The sequence below is a fragment of the Amblyraja radiata genome, unplaced genomic scaffold (assembly GCF_010909765.2).
Source record: "Amblyraja radiata isolate CabotCenter1 unplaced genomic scaffold, sAmbRad1.1.pri S45, whole genome shotgun sequence".
NCBI lineage: Eukaryota > Metazoa > Chordata > Chondrichthyes > Rajiformes > Rajidae > Amblyraja > Amblyraja radiata.
The window spans coordinates 1,277,756-1,298,153 of record NW_022630151.1 but is presented as its reverse complement, the minus strand read 5'-3'; the positions used below and the strand labels follow the sequence as shown (position 1 = coordinate 1,298,153).

General features: G+C 45.2%; 1 long non-coding RNA gene across 1 annotated transcript; it reads right to left on the bottom strand.

The window, feature by feature from the left end:
- Nucleotides 1-4,397: 4,397 nt before the first annotated feature.
- Nucleotides 4,398-19,694, bottom strand: LOC116969460. Its single transcript, XR_004410765.1, has 3 exons — nucleotides 19,615-19,694; nucleotides 18,678-18,748; nucleotides 4,398-4,484 (listed from the first exon to the last, which is right to left on the bottom strand). It is a non-coding gene; the product is annotated as an uncharacterized LOC116969460 (long non-coding RNA).
- Between the last annotated feature and the right edge of the window lie 704 nt (nucleotides 19,695-20,398).

Genomic DNA, 20,398 nt, shown 5'->3' with positions numbered 1-20,398 from the left:
GGCCACCATCTCTAGCACCATCACCAACTTCATCAACTCCGACGCCCTGCCCCCCGAGCCTCCAACCTCATCGTTCCCCAGCCCCGCACGGCTCGATTTTACCTTCTCCCCAAAATCCACTAACCTGACTGTCCTGGCAGGCCCATTGTCTCTGCCTGTTTGTGCCCCACCGAACTCATTTCTACATACCTCCATCCTATCCCCCTTGGTTAAATCCCACCCTACCTATGTTCAAGACACCTCAGACACTCTCCGTCGTCTCTGCGGATTCCATTCTCTAGATCCCCATCCTCTCATCTTCACCATGGACGTCCAGTCACTCTACACGTCCATCCCCCACCAGGATAGTCTCAAAGCCCTCGTCTTCCTCCTCGGCCGGAGGAGCAACCTATACCCGTCCAGTGGTCCTTACCCTCAATAACTTCTCGTTTGACTTCTCCCATTTCTTGCAAATACAAGGCGTAGTTATGGGCACGCGCATGGGCCCCAGCTACGCCTGCCTCTTTGTCGGGTGTGTCGAACAATCCTTGTTCGAGGCGTACCATGGCCCCATCCCCGACCTCTACCTCCGCTACATCGACGACTGCTTTGGTGCCACCTCCTGCACCCACACACAATTGACTGACTTCATCAACTTCACCACTAACTTCCATCCGGCACTCAAATACACCTGGACCATTTCCGACACTTCTCTACCATTCCTTGACCTCACTATCTCCATCGCAGGTGAGAGACTTCTGACCGACATCCACTATAAACCCACTGACTCCATCCCCTATTCCCAATTCCTCCGTCTACGCCGCATCTGCTCCCAGGATGAGGTGTTCCACACCAGGGCATCGCAAATGTCCTCATTCTTCAGGAAACGGGGGTTCCCCACCCCTACTATAGATGAGGCTCGCACCAGGGTCTCCTCCATACCCCGTAACACTGCTCTCTTTCCCCATCCCCCCACTCGTCACAAGGGCAGAGTCCCCCTGGTCCTCACCTTTCACCCCACTAGCCGGCACATACAACAAATAGTCTTCCATCAGTTTTGCCATCTCCAACGTGACTCCACCACTCGCCACATCTTACCATCTCCCTCCGTCTGCCTTCCGCAAAGACCGCTCCCTCGCAATTCCTTTGTCAATTCTCCCCTTCCCCGCCACTCCACCCCTTCCTCCAACCTCATCTATTGCATCCGCTGCTCTAGATGTCAGCTGATGTATATCTGTGAGACCAAGCGTAGGCTTGGCGATCGTTTCGCCCAACACCTCCGCTCGGTCCGCACTAACCAACCTGACATCCCGGTGGCTCAGCACTTCAACTCCCCCTCCCATTCCGTATCCAACCTCTCTGTCCTGGGCCACCTCCACGGCCAGAGTGAGCAACACCGGAAATTGGAAGAACAGCACCTCATATTCCGCTTGGGGAGTCTGCATCCTGGTGGCATGAACATTGAATTCTCACAATTCTGTTAACCCTTGCTGTCTCCTCCCCTTCCTAACTCAGCCCTCGGGCTCCTCCTCCTTTTTCCTTTCTTCTCCCCGCCTCCCCCCACCCCACTATCAGTCTGAAGAAGGGTTTTGGCCCATAACATTGCCTATCTCCTTCGCTCCATAGATGCTGCTGCACCCGCTGAGTTTCTCCAGCATTTTTGTGTACCTTACCAGATATGATGCTGAGTAATTTGAACTAATCCATCTAGTGTTGGATGCACCTGCACCAACAGTTACTTTGGGAGATGCAAGATCACTTCATGAGAGTGAATCCGCAGAAAGCACAGATGTGGATGGGGTCCCTGGCCAGAGTGTGGGAGTATCAAACACAATGGAAGCAAAGGATCATTGGGTATTCTAGAAAGGCGCTATATAAATCCCATCCATTATTATTATTATTATTATTATTTCTAATGCGAAAACTGAAGCCAGAGGGAGAAGAGCCATCTTGCTGGAAGTAAGTCGGCTTTTTAACAAGAAAAAGGTTTTAAAAACTATCGGGAAGAGTTGCAGTTTTTCAGAATTGCTGATTGTGGAGGCAGAACATAAGTGTGAAGCAGGTGTCCAACAGGCTTGTCTAGAGGGGGGAGGGGGAGAAAACAAAGCCTGGCAAGTGATCTAAAAGCATTTATTTCGAGAGATTTAGAATATAAAAACAGGGATGTAATGCTGCGGCTTTAGAAGGCACTGGTCATTTGGAGTATTGTGAGCAGTTTTGGGCCTACATCCGAGGTGGGGACCGACTGTGCCAACATCCAGAGGTGGTTTACGAGAATGATCCCGGGGATGATTGGGTTAACGTATGAGCGTTTGACCACTCAAGACCTGCTCTCACTGGAGTTTGGAAGGACGAGAGAGGACCTAATTGAAACTTTCAGAATAATGATAGGCCTGGATATGGTGGGTGTGGAGAGGATGTTTCCACTAGTGGGAGCGTCTCGGACCACAGGGTACAGCCTCGGAATAAAAGGACATACCAATAGAAAGATAAGGATGAATCAGGGAGTGGTGAATCTGTGGAATTAATTGCCACATGTGGCTGTGGAGGCCATGTCATTGGGTATACTTAAAGCAGAGATTGACATGTTCTTGATTAGGAACGGTGTCAAAGGTTATGGGAGAAAGTAGGAGAATGGGGTCGGGAAGGAAAGATAGATGAGCCATGATTAAATGGCGGAGTAGACTGAATGGGACGAATGGTTAAATAAACTCGAATGACTTTTGAACGTAAATGCATTTAAAATCGATTACTCAGGCTGGATACGTCACATTTACCACTCTGACGGTGACACAAAAATATCTAGGCTTTGCAAGTAAGGCAATTTGTAATGGGATTATTAGTTTAATTAAAGCAAAAGTGTTTTGCATATTTCTGACAGGAGTATTTTGTGGTATTATCAGATGCTTGTAATCATGGGAAATATTAATGCAGTTTGTCACCCATGTTTACATGCAATTCTACAGTAGTTTTTAATGTCCAATGTTCTAATGACAGTCTAGAGTTGTCTATGACGTGTCTGAGTCCTGTCATTGGTTGGAATGACCAGTAGCTAAAACCAAGCATTCCACATCACCTCATCAGTGGATTCAATGCTACACTGCACGATGTGCTGCATTAGCAACGGAGAAGGAACAGTAACCCAGCTCTCACCTTTAAAATTCCATGTAAACTAAATGGTACAATTTTATGGGGGATGTTGGGACAGAGACCGCTGCAGATGTACAAAGGCAATTTTTAACAATTGCAGAATAAGTTGGTTGAATAGTCAGTTTAAAAAAGGAACACTGAACCTTTGGAACAGAGAAGCAAAGTATAAAAGTAAGGTTGCTACGTTTTTACAAATCTCTTCTACACAAGTCTGTTCGACTGCATTAAACAACAAGAATGGTATCAAGATGAAAGGCTTCACTTCCATGAAAAATCCAAAGACAGTGGGATTGTCGTGCTTAGAGAAGGTTAAAAGAAGTGTTCATAGATCAGTCACGTACATACGGTTCTTGCCAAAGGCATAAAGGTTTCCAACCAAGGGATACTGATTTAGTGAAAAAGAATCAAAGGCAATACTTTTGATCTATTGCGTGAAATAGCCAGGCATGTGTAAAGTGTGCCTGGGAATCGTGAGACAATCCATTCATGACTTTGCTTGCCAGATTACAATTCATTCTTCATTACAGAAACTAAACAAGCATATGGCAAATTTGTTGTGCCTCAGCATTCCGTCCCTCCATCCTGAATGTAACATTATATTCCATGCCATAAATACTTTTCTATACCTCAATTAGATGATCAGCACAACATTCCTCTTCAAAGCTAAAAGCATAATAAATTCAGTTCCTCTAACATGTTTCTTGACATTAAATTAGACAATGACAGAGCAGTATCCAGGCCATCCCAGAGTATCAAATGCCCCACTTACGAGAAACCCATACATGCAGAAAAGCTCCAATATTAAATTCAAAACTCCGATGTACATACATACGTTCATTTCTAGGAACGTTAGAACTAGTTTTGTCTCTTTTAACATTATTCCTTCTTGTCAGCATTATGTGTTTTTTAATGCCAATCATTACTAAATGGTAAACATAGAGTGATTTTTGTCAATTTTCTGACGTAAAAAATCAACATCTGTTACTCAGGGGAGGCCTGTGCTCAGATTAATATATGCACATTTGCTCCGAATCCCTCATTAACCTCCCACCAAAATTCCTATTGAACATGGCAGTGAAAGTACCAACTGACCCACAGCATCCAAAAAGCCTTTTGGGGAGATCGCTCCAGGTTTCCACTGTGTTGTGTCAATCAGACGTCTTGCCAGTTTCAAGGAATCGTAGAGTTGGTGACATAGAAGATGGAGTCCATGCCCGCTGGAAAATAGCTGCCCAAATTCCAGAACTTGATCCGTAGCCTTTCAGGCAGACGCGCTGTTCATCATCTTCCAAAATTCCGTAGGTTGCAGAATGGTTCACACAAATTGGAAGAGAGCAAATGACGCCTCACTTTTTCTGGAGAGAGGGAGATAGAAAATGAGGAACTGCAGGTCAGTTAGGCTGGCATCAGCATTAGGGAAATGCTAGACTGTGGACTTAAATTAAAGATATGGTAGCAGGGCACATAAAAACTAAATAATTTAGCAGATGCCGCGCACATTTACAACTAGCACACCAAAGATAAAACATACAGCAGGGCTCGATATTAACGGTTGCCCAATTGCCAATGGCCACCTAAAGTGGGAATGATGGAAACAGCGTTCATCCATATATATGTTTTTAAATACAAACTTGGAGTCTTCATTGCTGTTCACGACACATACATCTAATCTGAATATCCGGTAATGTGGCTTTTTGACACCTTTAAACATATTGCCAAAAGAACATTTGTTGCAGTTATGTCATTTGGCCATCTCTTATAGACAATAGACAATACGCACAGGAGTAGGCCATTTGGCCCTTCGAGCCAGCACCGCCATTCAATGTGATCATCGCTGATCATCCCCAATCAGTGCCTCGTTCCTGCCTTCTCCCCATATCTCCTGACTACGCTATCTTTAAAACCCTATCTAGCTCTCTCTTGAAAGTATCCAGAGAAGCGGCCTCCACCGCCCTCTGAGACAGAGAATTCCACAGACCGTTCTTGTCAGTTAGTGTAATGTTTAACCTGTCAGGTGGGTATCGTCGGTTTTAGCAGCTATTATCATAAAATGCCTTTAGAAATTTCCTTGCAACCTGTATATTTAGTTGTGGATAAATTATGTGGGAAGCAAGTGAGTTTATGTACCAATAACGACCCATGCTATGGCCATGTCATGATAATTTTTGGTCCTTCACAGAAAACATGCTTGCATCAATCTGTAGTGTGCATGGTTAAGCATATATGCTACCATGGTCCAGGATTTATTGACACGGGTTGATCATACGCTGAATCATCCAACCACATTTGTTTGGAAGTAGAAAGAAATAATAGAAATTGCATTCATTGCAACGTGTAAAAAGTGTTGAGATAATGTATTATAATTTTGCTGCATGTCATTATGGGATATAGCATGTCTTGATTGGTGAACATGTTTAGTTTGTGACTTTATTTGAAGCAGAAATAATATGTGAATGCTTCAATGAGCATAATTTTACTTCGGAGTCACGTGAGTGACTACGTGAAGAACCCGCTTACGACGCATGCGTGTCATTACGCTACACGCATTCGAACTCGTCATTGCTGGAGGAAGGACGTTCCTCCCAAACGGCAGGGGTTGAACCTGCAACAGTAAGGTGAGGGAACGTCGTTTCTTTTACTTACCTTTTTTTATTTCTACAGAAGGCTGATGAGAACTGGCTGGGGAGAGTCTGCAGAACTGCAGGCAGCCAGCAACGGCCGGGGCACTGCTATCTCCCTTAAAACGGGAGCCGGAGCCGAATTCAGCTCCAGGAGCACGCCGACAGCGGTGGAGCATGTCTGGAGCAGTCATTTCCGACGACTGGGACTACAGCCCCACGGACCTATACATGGGTCCGAGGCGCTGGCAGGAGCGAGAATGCTGGCGGGGGAGAACCTGCAAAATTGCGGGCAGCCGGCAGCAGCAGCAGCAGCAAACGGCACGCTGATCTCCCGTAATGGGAACAGCTGTGCCCGATTTCGCTCCCGACTTCGCTCCCGCGCCGGCACCGGCCGGTCGGGAGAGGAGCAGCCGCGAGCGACCAGTGCCCGTGTGCATGGGGGTCGGTTTGAGCGGCTGGAGGAGATGGCCAGCAGCCGCGAGCGACCAGTGCCCGTGAGCACCGGGGTCGGTTGGAGCGGCTGCAGCATGACCAGCAGCCGTGACGGCAGGTGCCCGTGAGCACCGAGGTCGTTTGTAGCGGCTGCAGCATGCAGGGTAAAGAGCAGGCGGGAGCGGCCAGTGCCCGAGAGCATTGGAGCCGGATGGACCGGCTGCAGGAGAAATTAAGCAGCCGCGAGCGACCAGTGCCCGTGAGCACCGGGGTCGGTTGGAGCGGCTGCATCATGACAAGCAGCCGTGAGCGGCCGGTGCCCGTGAGCACCGAGGTCGGTTGTAGCGGCTGGAGCATGCAGGATAAAGAGCAGCCGGGAGCGGCCAGTGCCCGAGAGCATTGGAGCCGGTTGGACCGGCTGCAGGAGCAGTACCCCTTGTGGGGCTGCAGAGTGGAAATACTCCAAAGTGGCAAAGCCACAGTGGGCAACTAATAAGCCCCACAGCAGTACTCCTTGTGGGGCGGCACAGAGTTTCTCACTCATCAGAGGGGAACACCGAGATTCAATCCTGGGCTGGCTGCAGGAGCTGGAACAGGCGCAGCTTCAGGAGCAGCCGTGACGGCCATTGCCCGTGAGCATTGGAGCCGGATGGAGTGGCTGCAGGAACTGCAGCAGGAACAGCCTCAGGAGTAACGGCTTCAGGAGCAGTCGCGATGGCCAGCGATCATGTTCATTGGAGCCGGTTGGGTGCCCGAGAGCATCGGGACCAGCTGGAGCGGCTGTTGGAGCATGTAAGTGGCAGCTCCATGAGATGGAGACTATTCACAGAGGGGCAGCTAGTAAGTCCTACAGCAGTACCTCTTGTAGGGCTGCACAGTGTTCTCCCTCATCAGAGGGGAGTATAGGGGGTCAAGTTTGGGCTCCACTTGAACAGGGGAGCAGAACATACCCCTAGTACACTTAGGGTGCGGAAACCCTATGGGAAAACACTTACCATCAGGGAACTGCAAAACCTGAATGTTCCCAGTATCAACCTAAACATGGTAGGGCAGGGAATTGAAACGAAAGAATGTTCTAAGTCCTAACAGATGAAAACCTGGAACCTCCCAACCTCCAATATTAAAAGTTGGAGTCATCTTATCTTAACAGGGAAAGATCTTCACATCGAGGGAACTCTGGGACACATTAAGGAAGTCTTAAAAACTACTTCCTGAGAAATGTGCTACCCTCATCAGACACCGGCACCTCAGCGACCACGGAGGATGCCGAAATAGTAACTAACCTACTAACAGGAACCAGGGAGGTTGGTAGTGGATAACAGATCTATCTGTATGCATAGAATTATTCTACCGACACTTAAAATTCAGAAGTACAGGGGTATACCTTAGAATTCTTCATTCCATTACCCTCCAGTTCAGCATGTACCGAACTGAATGTTCATGCTTACAGGGAAAGAAACAACTAAAGCGCATGCTGAACTACAGTGCCCATATATTATAGGACTTATGGAGGACATCCACACGAATCACAGGGATTCGTGTCCTAAATATCCTTATCATAATTTAGAGGTGGTTGCCACTTCATCTTAGATTGACTAATTTGAATACTTCGTACTTTATATTCATTACAAATGGGAACCTTTGGTGCAACTAAGGGATTGATCCTAGGGTACTACATGGCAAGCATGGTATTAAAATACGCTTGCTATATAGGACTCATTGAAGGTGCCCACAGATGTATTTAACACAACAGATCGTCTGCGATCCACCGTTAACACACTTCACATGGCAGTAACTTTGCCGTAAGAAAGGGTACAGCCTTTATGGAGGCTTCCAGGGAACTAAACCAGCCATCAGACTGGTAGTAGAATAATTGGCACTAGGGGATGTGTGACAGCCACATGATATCGGACCTTTACATAATCATAGTACAGAGCGCTACACGCGTCACTCAAGAAATTATGTGGGGGTCATTCTGACCGACTTATGAAACAACCAAACACAGTTATCCGTCTATGGAACCACATACTGATGGGCCTTGGATTGGGATGCTACTAATTCCATCTCCAGCTGTGGGGGAGATGGAATGCTCAGGAGGCATCACTACTAACGTTGGGCATATATACCTGGGGAAGTGAGAGCTAGTCATGGCTTTAAGTCAAATAGTTTTGGGTTATATCACCAGTATATTAATCTACAAATTGACAACACCACCGGGGTAGCATATGTCAACCATATGGGTAGAAACATATCGACACCATGTGACTATCTGGCCAACAATATTTGTGAATTGAATTGAATTGAATCCTTCTTGTCAATGAGACCTTTCGGTCTGAACGAGATGTTGTTGCCTGCAGCCATACAAGTAATACTAGCAGCACACAATGGACATGGGCTGGCATCCGCCGCGGTGAGTTCACCAGGTACCTCCACTCTGTGATGCAGGCAATAGCCTTAGAGTCGCTATCTCTATTAATCTGGATTAACAGCGTATCCAGATAGAGATTGGATATCAGCTTCCAACTACCAGGAAAACTGAATTTAGTGGCAGACAACAGGTCACGCTAAGTCTAAAAACTCTGTATGGATGTTGGATAAAATATGTATTGCTGGAACAGCTGGTATGGAACACCAAATAACGACCTATTCACATCCATGCTCTTACCAGTTATCAAATTATGTTCTTGGGAGCCAGAACCTGGGGCAGTGGTTCAGATGTATCTTCGCTGATTGGGGGATCATTTATGCATCCCTCCATTTTGCCTCATCAGTCGGTTATTTAGGAAGAAACTATAGACTTCACGTCTCGGTTTTTGATAATACCTGATTGCCCAACGCAACCAGAGGTACTGGTGATATCAACATGGGTCAGAACCATACATCACCATCCATCATAGACCTAACTTACTGGGTCTTCCCGCAACAAGGGGAGTTACCCGTCACTATTATATATTAACCTATTTATTTAGAGTTGGAAGCACCTCTTCTACACCTGGGACTGACGGACCGAATGCGGAATTATTTCAGCAGGTCACAGACAGTCCACCTAAACATCAGTACTTGGTATCATCTAGTAATGGGAAGTACTGTCACAACAACAATCATTCACCCACAGATCTATGAACATCCCGTCTGTTCTGGAATTCCTGGCAAGCCTCCATTACGATGAGAGGCTCAGTCATAGAGCCATCAACTGCGCCAGAGGTGCTCTGTCAATATACCTGTTGAAGGTGTTCAAAAGGGAACTGCAGATGCTGGAATGAAGGTACAGAGCGGCACTCTGTTGGGACAAACCCTGGTAAACAAACTCAAGAGGGGCATTTTTTAAATTAGTCCCCAAGTACCAGGTACTCCCAAATATGGGATGTGAGCATTGGACTGACCATGTTAAGAAACTGGTCTCCAGCTACAGCTCTGTTCCTACGGGAACTGACTATGAAAACAGTCATGCTGATGGTCCTGGTCACGCCACAAGGGTCCAGTCACCACAGAAAACAAGGTTGGACAACATGATTAATTCATCTGGAATTTATGGTTTACATCAGTGTAATAGTCATACAGAACAGACAGGGGTCAGCAGGCCTAAAAAACAGAATTCAGGGTCTACCCTACAGATGATACTTGAAGTATACTAAGATCATCAGAGGGGAGGAATGTCACTTTAATCAGCTACTAACAGCCATTTAATACAGTGACAGTCCAGACCATCTCTGGATGGCTAAAACAAGTCCTAAATAGGCTGGAGTGGGAACTAGCATTTCAAATCTCACTCCACCAGGGCTGCAGCTACATTAGCAGCTATGAATTTGGACGTACCAATGGACCAAATCCTCAAGACAGCAGGATGGCCAACGGAGGAATTTTCCAACGACTTTATAACAAACCAGTCATTGAACCTGAAACATTTACAGAAACAAATTTAAGTTCTGTAATATAATAGGCCCATAAATAGGGGCAATAATTGGTGTTCATAATTTTACTGTTGGATTTCAATATCGTATTGATGTCTAATGTTGTTAACTCTACTCTCCCCAAAAATCAAGGCAGATGTGATGCATGGACTCGTTCCACGGCATGAAATCACAGAGCTTTAAAATCTTCACGTAGTCACTCACGTGACTCCGAAGTAAAATAGTAAGATTAAACGAGAACTTACCAGTTTGAAGTTTGATCCTTATTTTATGAGGAGGAACGTTGAGGGACTACGTGCCCTCCGCTCCCATCCTTGATCATAGTCTGAACTGGTATCTGTTGTCTAATCTTACTATGTTTAGTCATTATAGTTATCTGTGATTCCACACCGCTGCTTTGAAGAATGACACGCATGCGTCGTAAGCGGGTTCTTCACGTAGTCCCTCAACGTTCCTCCTCATAAAATAAGGATCAAACTTCAAACTGGTAAGTTCTCGTTTAATCTTACTATTCTGACTGGTAACTGCGCACTTCGTCCGAGCACATTACCGCACACGCCATGCAAGCCGTATTAAATGACCACCTAAACTGTCATTTGGCAACCGAAAAAGCTGCCTAGGTTGCCCGGTTGGCAACAGAGAAAAAAAGCCCTGATACAGTGCTGGTATAACACAGCAGGTCAGGCTACATCACTGAAGGGATTTAATAGGTGATTTTTTTTGGTTGTAATAGGGAAGGTGAGAAAGCTGGAAAAGATGTGGGAGGAGACAAAGCCTAGCAAGTTATAGGTGGAAACAGGCGAGGAGGTTTTATTGGCAGATGGGCGGATAAACATTGGAAATAAAAAAGAGACAAGGCTGTCAGACAATGAGAGAAAAGGGGTGAAATACAATACAGAAGGAGCGAGATAATGGGCTTATATTCAATGGAATTTAGACTGGGCTTATATTCACTGGAATTTCGAAGCATAAGATGGGATCTTATAGAAACATAACATAATTAAGGGATTGGACAGGCTAGATGCAGGAAAATGTTCCCCATGTTGGGGGAGAATAAGGGGTAGGTCATTTAGGACTGAGATGAGGAAAAACCTTTTCACCCAGAGAGTTGTGAATCTGTGGAATTCTCTGCCACAGGTGGCAATGTAGAGCAATCAAGAGAGAGTTAGATATAGCACTTAAGGCTAATGGAATCAAGGGATTATGGGGAGAAAGCAGGAACAAGGTTAGGATTCTGGATGATCAGCCATGATAATATTGAATGGTGGTTCTGGCTGCAAGGGCTGATTGCCTAATCATGCACATATTATCTATGTTTCTATATAGATAGGATGGAGAGGGTTAAAGAAGAGGGGGATGGTGGGAGAAATTAGAGTGCATCTGGGGGGGGGGAGGGGGGGGGGGAGAAAAGAGAGAACGGGGGGGGCACAAAAAAACAGATGCAGGCCTTGGCGAAACAAGCTAAAATGTTTGGTGAAATGGCCGTCTCGTCTACACAACTCTTAACCTGCAAAAGATACATCAGAACCAGAGATGTTTCGAAGGCCTTCATTAAAGTGCCACACAGAATCAAACAAAGTGAAAGGACCTAAGTAAAATGATTGATATATAACCATATAACCATATAACAATTACAGCACGGAAACAGGCCATCTCGACCCTTCTAGTCCGTGCCGAACACATAATCTCCCCTAGTCCCATATACCTGCGATCAGACCATAACCCTCCATTCCTTTCCCATCCATATAACTATCCAATTTATTTTTAAATGATAAAAACGAACCTGCCTCCACCACCTTCACTGGAAGCTCATTCCACACAGCTACCACTCTCTGAGTAAAGAAGTTCCCCCTCATGTTACCCCTAAACTTCAGTCCCTTAATTCTCAAGTCATGTCCCCTTGTTTGAATCTTCCCTACTCTCAGTGGGAAAATCTTTTCCACGTCAACTCTGTCTATCCCTCTCATCATTTTAAAAACCTCTATCAAGTCCCCCCTTAACCTTCTGCGCTCCAAAGAATAAAGCCCTAACTGTTCAACCTTTCTCTGTAACTTAGTTGCTGAAACCCAGGCAACATTCTAGTAAATCTCCTCTGTACTCTCTCTATTTTGTTGACATCCTTACTATAATTAGGCGACCAAAAATTGTACACCATACTCCAGAATTGGCCTCACCAATGCCTTGTACAATTTTAACATTACATCCCAACTTCTATACTCAATGCTCTGATTTATAAAGGCCAGCACACCAAAAGCTTTCTTTACCACCCTATCTACATGAGATTCCACTTTCATGGAACTGTGCACAGTTATTCCCAGATCCCTCTGTTCACCTACATTCTTCAATTCCCTACCATTTACCATGTACGTCCTATTTTGTTTTGTCCTGCCAAGATGTAGCACCTCACACTTATCAGCATTAAACTCCATCTGCCATCTTTCAGCCCACTCTTCCAACTGGCATAAATCTCTCTGTAGACTTTGAAACTCTACTTCATTACCCGCAACCCCACCTATCTTAGTATCATCTGCATACTTACTAATCCAATTTACCACACCATCGTCCAGATCATTGAGGTACATGACAAACAACAGTGGACCCAACACAGATCCCTGTGGCACCCCACTCGTCACTGGCCTCCAACCTGACAAACAACCATCCACCATTACTCTCTGGTATCTCCCATTCAGCCACTGTTGAATCCATCTTGCTACTCCACCATTAATACCCAACCATTGAACCTTCTTAACCAACCTTCCATGAGGAACCTTGTCAAAGGCGTTACTGAAGTCCATATACACAACATCCACTGCTTTACCCTCATCAATTTCCCGAGTAACATCTTCAAAAAATTCAAGAAGATTAGTTAAACATGACCTTCCAGGCACAAATCCATGTTGACTGTTCCTAATCAGACCCTGTTTATCCAGATGCTTATATATATTATCTCTAAGTATTCTTTCCATTAATTTGCCCACCACTGACGTCAAACTAACAGGTCTATAATTGCTAGGTTTACTCTTAGACCCCTTTTTAAACAATGGAACAACATGCGCAGTACGCCAATCCTCCGGCACTATTCCCGTTTCTAATGACATTTGAAATATTTCTGCCATAGCCCCTGCTATTTCTACACTAACTTCCCTCAATGTCCTAGGGAATATCCTGTCCGGACCTGGAGACTTATCCACTTTTATATTTCTCAAAAGTGTCAGTACTTCCTCTTCTTTGATCCTCATAGTTTCCATAGCTACTCTACTTGTTTCCCTTACCTCACATAATTCAATATCCTTCTCCTTGGTGAATACCGAAGAAAAGAAACTGTTCAATATCTCCCCCATCTCTTTTGGCTCTGCAGATAGTTGGCCACTCTGACTCTCTAATGGACCAATTTTATCCCTCGTTATCCTTTTGCTATTAATATAGCGGTAGAAACCCTTCGGATTTACTTTTACCTTACTTGCCAAAGCAACCTCATATCTTCTTTTAGCTTTTCTAATTTCTTTCTTAAGATTCTTTTTACATTCTTTATACTCCTCAAGCACCTCATTTACTCCATGCTGCCTATAACTATTGTAGATCTCCCTCTTTTTCCGAACCAAGTGTCCAATTTCCCTTGAAAACCATGGCTCTTTACAATTTTTACGATTTCCTTTCAACCGAACAGGGACATAAAGATTCTGTACTCTTAAAATTTCACCTTTAAATGTACTCAATTTCTCTTCCACATCTTTCCCATAAAACAAACTGTCCCAATTTACTCCTTTTAAATCCTTTCGCATCTCCTCAAAGTTAGCCTTTCTCCAATCAAAAATCTCAACCCTAGGTCCAGTTTTGTCCCTCTCCATAATTATATTGAAACTAATGGTATTGTGATCACTGGACCCGAACTGTTCCCCAACGCATACCTCTGCCACCTGACCCATCTCATTTCCTAACAGGAGGTCCAGTACCGCCCCTTCTCTAGTAGGTACTTCTATGTATTGTTCCAAAAAACTATCCTGCACACATTTTACAAACTCCAACCCATCCAGCCCATTTACAGAATGTGTTTCCCAGTCTGTGTGGAAAATTGAAATCTCCCACAATCACTACCTTGTGCTTACTACTAATATCTGCAATCTCCTTACATATTTGCTCTTCCAATTCTCGCTCCCCATTTGGCGGTCTATAATACACCCCTATAAGTGTTGCTACCCCTTTCCCATTTCTCAGTTCCACCCAAATAGCCTCCCTAGACGAGCCCTCTAATCTATCCTGCCAAAGCACTGCTGTAATATCTTCCCTGATAAGCAATGCAACACCTCCACCTCTTGCCCCTCGAATTCTATCACACCTGAAGCAATGAAATCCTGGAATATTTAGTTTCCAATCACAGCCCTCCTGCAACCATGTTTCACTGATCGCCACAACATCATACTTCCAGGTGTCAATCCAGGCTCTAAGTTCATCCACTTTTCTTACAATGCTCCTAGCATTAAATATACACATTTAAGAAACCCACCCTCTCTTATTCTCTGATTATTTTATTTTTCTTCTCTCTCCCCTACATTTTGGGTCAGAGTGCTACCATTCTCTGCCCCCTGCTTCACACACTGACTGCTAGCTTTCCCAATTTGAGTCCCTCCCCCCAACCATACTAGTTTAAAGTCTCCCCAGTAGCCTTTGCAAATCTCCCCGCCAGGATATTGGTCCCCCTTGAGTTCAAGTGCAACCCGTCCTTTCTGTACAGGTCGCACCTTCCCCAAAAGAGGTCCCAATGATCCAGAAACTTGAATCCATACCCACTGCACCAGTCTCTCATCCACGCATTTATCCTCCACCTCGCTCCATTCCTACTCTCACTTTCGCGTGGCACAGGCAGTAATCCTGAGATTGTTACCTTTCCAGTCCTTCTCCTTAACTCTCTACCTAACTCCCTAAATTCTTCTTTCAGGACCTCTTCTCTTTTTTTACCTATGTCGTTGGTACCTATATGCACCACAACCTCAGGCTCCTCTCCCTCCCATTTCAGGATTTCTTGGACACGTTCAGACACATCCCTGACCCTGGCACCAGGGAGGCAAACTACCATCCGGGACTCCTGTCTGCGTCCACAGAATCGCCTATCCGACCCCCTGACTATAGAGTCCCCTATTACAATTGCCCTCCTCTTCTTTTCCTTACCCTTCTGAGCAACAGGACCGGTCTTTGTGCCAGAGGCCCGGCCGCTGTCGCTGCCCCCAGGTAGGCTGTCTCCCCCACCCTTACTCAAACACGAGTACTTATTTTCAAGGTGTACAGCCACCGGGGTACTCACCAGTCCCTGCCTCTGCCCATTGCCCTTCCTAACTGTGACCCAGTTTTCTGTCTCCCGTGGTCTTGGAGTGACCACCTCCCTGTAACTCCTTTCTATGACCTCCTCGCTCTCCCTGAGCAGACAGAGGTCATCGAGTTGCTGCTCCAGGTTCCTAACGCGGTCCCTTAGGAGCCCCATCTCGACGCACATGGCGCAGATGTGGACGTCTGGAGAGCACTCAGACTCCATGACCTCCCACATCTGACATCCAGAACAGTAAACTGCCCTGGCCCTCATTCTCCCCCTTTATCCGAATACAATAAAGCCTTACCCGGGATACAAGCCAATCAGCTGCTTCCTCTGATCCTCTTCCACCAATCAGAGGCTTCCACCAGAATCCTTCTCTGGAAGTGAGATGGAACGTTACAGATTTGGGTAACTTACAGCTCCAGGTAAGTCCTCCTCTCACCAACGGCTCCCCGGGCCTCTGTAGAAGCAAACCCCGCGCTGTATTTATACTTACAGCTCCAGGCAACTCCTCCTCTCACCAACGGCTCCCCGATTGATGATACGCAGCATCTTGTTTACTGCTCAGGATGTGTCCAGGAATGGAATAATGGAGTGGAATTATGCTAAAATAGATCATCATTACTTTATTGTTTAGATATGTCAGTGATGACACTGCTTTGTAAGGAACTTAGCATGAGTCGCTGCCCTCTCCACTACTACACTGGGAACCTGAATGAGGGCCTCAGCCCTTTCCTGGCTCGCCACAGCTAAGAAGTGGTTAAAGTGACATATGGTTGGGTCTGGAATAAGCCATGGTTGTCTGTAAGGGTTGGTTGTGGGTGAAATGGAGAACCCAAGTATCTTGTTAAATTCCTGTAGTTCCCATCCAAATTAACTAATTGTTCAAAATTGAGGAGTGATTTCCAACTTTGGTACCACACCTGTTGATCATATTTGTATCCTCTCCAATGCTTCCATGTAAAGTCATACTTCTTTCCACATATGAAGCAGAATCAAAACTCAGTAACTTTGACATTTTAATTATAAACATAGAAACATAGAAAATAGGTGCAGGAGTAGGCCATTCGGCCCTTCGAGCCTGCACCGCCATTCAATATGATCATGGCTGATCATCCAACTCAGTATCCCATCCCTGCCTTCTCTCCATACCCCCTGATCCCTTTAGCCACAAGGGCCCCATCTAACTCCCTCTTAAATATAGCCAATGAACTGGCCTCAAATACCTTATGTGGCAGAGAATTCCACAGATTCACCACTCTCTGTGTAAAAAATGATATTCTCAATTCCGCCTCTTCAGAAATAATTACTAATCTATGTTGTCTTGAGGACTAACTTCTTGACAACTATAATGGATGGGATTTATATAGCGCCTTTCTAGAATTCTCAAGGCGCTTTACATCGCATTATTCATAAATTCTTCAGTCACACTCGGTGGCGGTGAGCTACTTCTGTAGCCACAGCTGCCCTGGGGCAGACTGACGGAAGCGTGGCTGCTAATCTGCGCGTACGGCCCCTCCGACCACCACCAATTACTCACACACATTCACATACAGGCAAAGGTGGGTGAAGTGTCTTGCCCAAGGACACAACGACAGTATGCACTCCAAGCGGGATTCGAACCGACTACCTTCCGGTCGCCAGCCGAACACTTAGCCCATTGTGCCATCTGTCGTCGAACTATGATTAGGAGTGTAAGATCCAGAGGCACTATAAGATATTTGTGATTGCAAATGTCTAGAATTGTTAAGTTTGTCTGGGTTAGGGGGTATTAGCGACAGGGAGAGGGTAGTCAGAATTAAGATTGTTTTCCCTCGAACTTCAGAGCTTTCACCGAGACCTGATAGAAGTATATAAAATGAGTGGCATAGATCAGATACAGTCAGAATCTTTTTAATCTGCAGAATGGAAAAATCAAATACTAGAGGGCATAGCTTTAAGGTGTGGGCTGCAAAGTTTGAATACAATGTGGAGGACAATCTTTATAGATCTATTTTTATTTCATTTTTTACACAGGTTGAGTGCCTAAGGTTGGGGATGAGATAGAAATGATAGTGGCATTTGAGGCTTTTTGATCGGCACATGAATGTGCAAGGAATGTAGGGATATGGATTAAATACACAGGTAAGCAAGAGATGGTCTTGGCATCATGTTCAACACAGACACTGTGGCCCAAAGGGTCTGTTCTTGTGCTGTACAGTTCTATAAACATGCTTACAGCATGCAACAATCAGACTACAAGAACATAGATTTGCTGTTTAATGATATTCAGTTTCAGCTTGATTAATAAAAGCTGGCTCTTCTCCGTGATCAATGGCAGTCGTTATTTAGACCAATGTCATTGAAAATCTCCCTGGAGATGAATTTGGTATTTGCCATTATTTTGCTGAGCTGGATGTTATGTTAACAAATCACTCACTAAAATAATGCACCAAATTACATGATGTCACAGTAATACAATTTTCAACTTTGCAACACTTGTTTTTCTGATGTGGCAACATTCTAGGCTAGCTATCTAAGAATCTAAAGGGAAAAAATGAATATTACAAATATACAAAAGACCATGAAGTGGATTAAAAGGTCCTAGCAAAAAACAAATCTAACATATTTATAGTGGGACAAAACCAACATTTCAAAAATGCAGCGTTGTGTTTAAAAAAAATATGGAAACACTAGAAGAGTTCTCAAAATGATTAAGTATCGGTAGAAAAATGTGAAATTTTACCTCGGGAAAAGATGAAAACCATAATATACTTTTCCATTTAGTGAGAGTAAAACAACTTTTACAAAGCTATCAATGAGATAACAAGTAGGTAATTTAGAGGCAATTTCCTTACACTAGTGCTAAGCAACATTTATTATGGAGAGGACAAGATTCACAAATTATTGCTAAATTAATCCATTTGTCTCCAAATTTATGAATATTAAAAGCTGGTTGGTGAAAATTTCTGTTAAAAATGATCAAGAAATTGAACAATGACCAAAACATGCAAAACCTTTCAGACAAACAAAGTATGTAATCTCCACTAAATGAGCAACATCCCTTCATTATCATTGACATTGCACCATCTGTTGCCTCATCTCTCCTATTGTTTGGGGGAACGTCCACAATGTTTTTCTTTCATTTGAAATATGGTGGGGAGGTTAAACGATGAGGGGCAAAGTGAATATGAAGTGATAGCTCCAGTGCAGTAACCAACACAACGGCACAGTAAATTGTACTCCTGTAATACATTGAAATAAAAGCTAATTCCAATAATAAGCTTTCCCCTATTTTACCTTGGACATCAGGGCACGAGTGTCGCATTTCCTGCCAATGTTCTTTAAAGAGGCAATCTGTCCATCCTTGACTGTGGAGAGAAAAGAATTTCTGGTATCATTGACAATAGCATTATTATACTGCAACATTACTGGAGAAACTCAGCGGGTATTTCCAAGTACTGTGGAAGCATGGGAATAATCTGTCTCTTGTCGAGACCCTGCACCAGGACTGAGAGTGTAAAGAGGAGATAATCAGAGGAGAGGGTGAAGATTTTACAAACAATGTGTGTCGTAGTAGAGCCGCAACAGTTGAATTTCATTCGAGGATCCTCTGGAATTAATCCAAAGCCAAGATATTTAGCGTCACTCAAAACTGCTTCCCAACTTAGTAGGCAGCGAAATTGAGAATCCTGCTGCTGTTATAGAACAGTAATTATCACTAGGTGCTGCAGGAAGCATCAAGGCCAAGACTAAACAACTGAAATGCAGTACTTTGATTCGCTCCCTGCTGGTTAGGGGAGTGAGTAAAACTATTTAAGATGCTGAACTCGACAATTAGTTATTTATGATTTTGTTTGCCAGTTCTATGGCATTCTTCGATATCCTTCGATTGACACCTGGATATGCAGGGAATAGAGGGGCATGGATCACGTGCAGGCAGAGGAGATTAGTTTATCTTGGCATCATGTTCGGCTCAGACATTGTGGGCCATGGGGCCATAATGTGTTCTATTCCTTTCTTTTAGTCAGTCAACTTTAGCTTAACAACAGCAACTTTGAGGTTGATTTGGCAACATTCAAATCAGTAACGTTGGCAAAAGTCTGTAAAAGTGTGTCGACCATCCGATTCGCTTTCAAGGACAACTTGTGCAAATTAATTTTAAACCATGTATAACCAGATTTTTAATTATGTAATTTATATGGGATACATAATCACATGGCACCTCTGAACCTACCTATGCAACATAACCGCAGCAGGGCTCCTGGTAAATCCTCCTCTTCGATCAGTAGTACAACCATTGGAGGGGCAGGAATCTGTAGCACAAATAGCCGATTGATATCACTGTACAGACTGAAGGAGGATGAAAGAATCTGGAATGAGTACATATTTTAATTCAGCGATAGTGATTCAGCAGTGGAAGTCTCACTCTACTATTACCACCATCGTTTGTACATGGTAGAGAGATGTGTACACTTATCCCCCATGACTGACGACTTTAGGGTGTGGGAGTAAACTGGAGAAAACCCAGCGAGGGCATGGGGGGGGGGGGAGGGGAGAAGGAAGGAACCAAGGCCGTGCAGCCAGCACCTGTAGTCAGGATCGAACCCGTATCTGTGGCGGCCGCAGTCTGTCTGTCTGTCAGGCAGCAGCAACTCCACCGCTGCGACCCCTCCCCTCCCCTCCCCTCGCTCTTCAGGCCAAACGCAGGGATCGTCCTTCACGGCCGCAAATTTTATTTCTAAACCAGTTGGTTCTCGCCGGCCTCGAGCCCCGTCCGCGGACCGGTGAATACGGACGTGGAGCAGAAACCCGCTTCACCCTTACCCCCACCGCCACCCCCACCCTCGCCCCCACCCCCACCCTCACCCCCACCCCCACCCCCACCCCACCCTCACCCCCACCCTCACCCCTACCCCCACCCTCACCCCCACCCTCACCCCTACCCCCACCCTCACCACCACCCCCTCACCCCCACCCCCACCACCACCCCCTCACCCCCACCCCCACCACCACCCCCC